This window comes from Merops nubicus, unplaced genomic scaffold (assembly GCF_000691845.1).
Source record: "Merops nubicus isolate BGI_N331 unplaced genomic scaffold, ASM69184v1 scaffold5658, whole genome shotgun sequence".
In the NCBI taxonomy this organism is placed as follows: Eukaryota; Metazoa; Chordata; class Aves; order Coraciiformes; family Meropidae; genus Merops; species Merops nubicus.
Window position 1 is genome coordinate 1 of NW_008625010.1, and position 5,012 is coordinate 5,012.

Sequence of the window (5,012 nt, forward strand, 5' to 3'; positions counted from 1 at the left end):
TATATATATTTATATATATAGTACGGCTCAATCCTGCTCCCAATGAAGTCAACAACAACAAAAACCCCTGTTGACTTGATGGGAGCAAAATTCAGCCTATCATCTGCAGACAGGTAAGTAATTACAGAGGCCGTACAATGCAAACTCCTCAATGGTTCCAATTCCCTCTTTAATTGCTGGTGAAATGTTTCGTTAAAGCCCTGGTTCGTTGCACTCAGAAGATGGAAACTGGTGGCTGAATTGTGGCCTCACCAAACAAAGGAAAAAAACAAAAAGACCAAACCAAACCAGAATGGGAACCAAGGACAACTTGGGCTCATTAGCTCCGCATCTCAACCTAACAGGAATAACACCACCAACAAGTAGCACCAAGACTCCTCATCTAACATCTGAAGCCAAGCCAAGATCTTGTTTCTGGCCTCAGAGGAAGCAATTATTCTTCTTAACGAATCTTGGATGTGTAGATCAGGTGAAAAGGGGAAAATTCAGTTTGCCAAACTAAGACAGAAACAAAACATTAAGCCCCACTTTGCTCCCGCTGAAAGGACCAGGGTTTTGAACATCAGTTCCCCACATGGCAGGAACAGCCCAACACTGACCCCATATTGCCCAAACTGACCATAGCTCCAGGGAAATACATCTGGGGCCACTTGGACCTTCTCCTGCTGATATTTTGGTCATGCTCACCCTGAACTCAGTGGTCAAGGTCCTCCAGTGGAAAGGGAACCATCCCTGGGGCTCCAGAGTACCCAACACACAAGGTCAGATGGAGACAGGGAGATGGCTTTCCCCAGAGGATGGGATGATGTGGAAGAAACTCAAAGCAGATCAGCTCAGTCACACCACTGAGACCAAAATGGGGCCCAGAACCACGAAGATACCAAAAGCCTATCCAAGCTGGGCACACGGGCCTCTCCCAGTGCCACAAACACACCCATGAACTCTCACTGGGGCATCCAGGGATTGGGCAGGGGAGGGCAAGACGTGGCCAACAGGCTGGGAATTTCCACGGCATCCCAAAAAAAGTTCAAAGAACAAATCACCAGCTCCGAAAGCCCTTCGAGCATCCCAGCCCTGGCTGGATCAAACCCATCCCCTGCTGTCTTCCAGCTCGGCTCCCCGATTCCCGCGGACGGGCGTGATCTGTCTGCTCAGGTAGCAGCTTTCTCCTCCCCCCTCCCCCGGGCTCTCGCAGCTCTTCAGGATTCAGCCTGTGCAGTGCTTCCGAGTGCAGTGATGAGAGCACAGTGAAATACTGGTTACATGCATATGTACAGTCGGGTAAGGTAAAAAAAAAGAAGCACAAAGACACACTTAAAAAAATAATCTGGAAAAAAAAAAATCATCAAAAAACTCCTCCCCCTCCCCCCCACAAACAACAATATGCCAGGGGAAAAAAAAAAAAGAACACCTTAACCTTAGTTCCTGGACTTAGCACAAAGCACAAGGAAAACAAAACCAGACAATGTTATAAAACCTCATGGTACTTCTAGGGAAATCTACACTTAAGTATCTAGCTCTCTACCCAGCTGGCAGAATCAGTGTTTTCCTTTCAAACACACAAAAATAGGCTTTGCTCTTCTTGGATTTGGATCATGTGGGTTTGCTTTTCTCTCTTTTTTTTTTTTTTTGGTGGGTGTTTTTTTCTTTTTTTTTTTTTCTTTTCTTCCTCTCTTGTTTTTTTTTTTTCCCCTACTTTAATTATAGGTGGGTTGTTTGGGGTTTTTTTTTTTTTGCCCTTGTTTTTTTTTTTTTTTTTCTTTTTTTTTTTCCTTTCTTTTTTCTTAAACACAGGTAAAACCTAGAACAAACCGACAGTTACAACCAAGTGAAACCGAAACCGGAAGGGAGGTAGCTGGAACCCGACTCCAAGAGTCCTCTGGGGCCACCCTCCTTTCTCAGCCTGGGGTGGGGACAGCGGGAGATGCAAGAAAAGCAGGAGGACACCAGCTCAGCCCATCTGCGAGAGGGTGGGGAAGGAGAGGGGTAGCAGCTGATCGGAGTTTCCCACCCCACCACGCACCATTCACCGCTTTCTGCTCCAGCTTTCCCTCCCCCTGCCCATGGACATCACCTATAGCCAGGAGGCTGGCTGGTGGCCCCAGGTAGGGTGCAACTTTGGCTCACTGTCTGTGACAGAGAAGATCTTGGCACTAATGTGACCTGGACTTAATGAGCAGCTAAATTTCATCAGCATGAGAACCCTCTCATGTTTCCTCAAACTTCTTGTCTGATGTTGACCTACCCAACTGGCTCGGTGAGTGGGTAATGTCCCTCTCACCCCATGGCCATCACTGTCATGGAGGGGCTTTCCTAGGGATTCCACTTCCAGGTCTTTACAGTGGTAAGTGCTACAAGGCCATCCAGTTGGCCTTGCCCCAGGGTGGGAGCACTGGAGGCCATGCCCCATGACTCCCCTCTCCACATCCTGCTGGGTGCCTGGGACAGCACCTGAAATGCAGAGGGCAAAGCTCTGCCCCAATGAAATCTTCTCCCAATGGAAAAGAAAAAAAAAAAAAAAAGGCATTGGATTCAACACGACTCAGAGCAGAACTTCTGCTCCCAATTCTGGCAGCCCTGTTGGGGGAGATGGACAGAGCCAACATGGCAGCTGGAAAAAAAAAATAACCAAATAGCAGCATGGAAAGTCTGCCAGGGGAAAGGGAGTTGGGTCACCCCTGGACTGCAGGAGTGGAGCTGAGGTGTGAGGCTGTGCTGCCGAGAGGCCACACTCTCCCTTGAGCTGAGGAGAACTCCAGCTCGGTGAGCAGAGGCTGGCCCTGGCTGGGCAGAGGAGCTCAGCAGGTCCTGAGCTCCTGGGAGCCCACAGCAGCAAGTGGCAACAATGCCTCAACAGCACCGTCTCTCCCAGGCAACGTCCTAGGTGGGAAGAGCAGATGGAAAATCTCCTCCGTGCTGAGCAGCACAACTGAGAAGGGGATGTTGCAAACTGAGCTGCCATCAGGATGCACACAGGACCTCAAGAGAGGTTCCCTGCTAGGGCAAAGCCTCGGTGGGGTGGAGCAGGGAGATCATGTCAACGTGCTTCGGGCACCGACAGGATCTGTTGGCAGTCTGAATGGCTTTTGAGGTTGGGAGATCTTCTGGTGGGCTGGATGGCACACAACCAAACTGCCAGCAGAGGAGGGGAGGACAAAAGGGACCAGAAAGAAGCAACCTTTTCACAGTTACTTACTTCCATCATGACTTAGATGGCAAAAGTGGAAGCTCTACCCAGGCCCAGTTTTTGCCAGTGCTCTTTTCACGGGGGATGTTCAGCCTAACTCCAGGGAAGGAGCCCTGATCCCACTGCACCTCCCTTTCCTGCACACTCCCACACAGTGTGGGCAGAGCCATCCACACAGCTCCCACAGCCAGGCCTTCTCCAGGAATAACAGGAGCTTCACCACAAGAGCTCCTCACCTTCTCATGGCAACCACCTCTCCAGCCCTCTACATTTTGGTTCTTGAGATCTGTCTCTGGTTTATTCCGATACAAACAACTCCAACAGTCAGTGACAAGAGCCTGGCTCCTTGCACCTACAACTCTGTCACTTTTCCATTTCTAGTTCTCCTACTCATTTTGCATCCATCTCCATGTACTAAATGACCCCTCCTCCCCTCACCCTTCTGCCTTGCTCCAGAGCCTAAATATTCAACCAAGCAAGAGTTAGCAATAATCTTTCCAACCTGTCTTTACCTAGTAGATTGTACAAGTCAGGAAAGTCCCAAGGATCAGGCAGACTTAACACTTGGAAGGACACTCTTCTGGATGTATGTTCTTCCCAGCAGGAGCCTGAAGCAGCAGGAGACAAGCCCAAGCCACACTGGAAAGGTCTCTGGGATTTCCATGGGCTGGGTGATAGCAGCAGCAGCAGCACTAGATGCACTGGGCATCTCAGTGACTCTATGTGATGAAACCTGTGGTGGAATGAGTCCCCAAGGGTCTGGCACAACATGTTCCCTCTGGGCTGAAACAGGAGGATGGAGCCATAGGACAGGGAATTGTGAGGTCTGCTGCAGGCAATGCCTCTCCTTTCAGAAGAGAACAAGCAGCTGAGCTCCTGGTCTATCAAAAGTGTCTGACCCACTAGCCTGGCAGCTTAATACTGACAAATATGGTCTAAATTCTAATACTGTCTCCTGCGGTCCTTTTCCCACAGCATGTGCATCCTCCTCCTCTTCCCCTCCCCTGAGAAAACAGGAGCACGAAGCGGTTGTTAGATACAGACCACTGTAGGAGTGGGGTGGAGGAGGTCTAGAGAATCACTTGTCTGGGTGGAGACCAGAAAGCAGACTCCTTTGGCTGGCTGGTGTCCTGTTTTCTTGCCCCAATGCTGAGGAAGAGACCAGAGGGTTTGAAAGGCAGGTTGTAGATAAGCTTTAAGGCAGACTGTTTGGTTGCATGGGGTTGTTTTTCACCCTGTCCTGACACAGTAAGGAAACTAGTTGTATGGGACATAGCAGCAGGAGTAGCAGCAGCAGACATGCTCAAATGACAAGTGTGGGTGTGAGTTACCCTCTCTGCTCCTCAGAAGCAATCCTCCACGTTCCTCAATGCCAGTCCTTAGACCCCCCACTCCCTGACTCCACCATGGGACCACCTGCACATCTCAACACAGACACACCCCAACTGCAGCTCGCAGGCTACCAGGGGGCTTGCTGTTGGCTCTTTGAGGGCAGGGGGAAAAGGAGGACCTGTACAGAAAGGCCACTGCAGTCTGCTGAGCTCCCTGGCTGCAAGCAGCATTCCTGTGAGGAGCAGATGTCTCCCTCATCCCCAGCTGGCTGGGTGTCTGGCAAGTCACCTGCCAAGAAGTCCAGCCCTGTGGAGATCCCACCCCAACCTCAGTGCCCCGAGCATGCGATACCTTGGCGTTCAGCATCAGAAAAGGCTCAGCTTGGAGTCCTCCAAGAGCACAGCCTCTTCCATGAACGGTCTGAGTTGTGAGTGCTGGAGAGGGGAAAGGGTTTTTGCGTTGATCAGAATCTCTCACTCACTCTTTCTCTCTT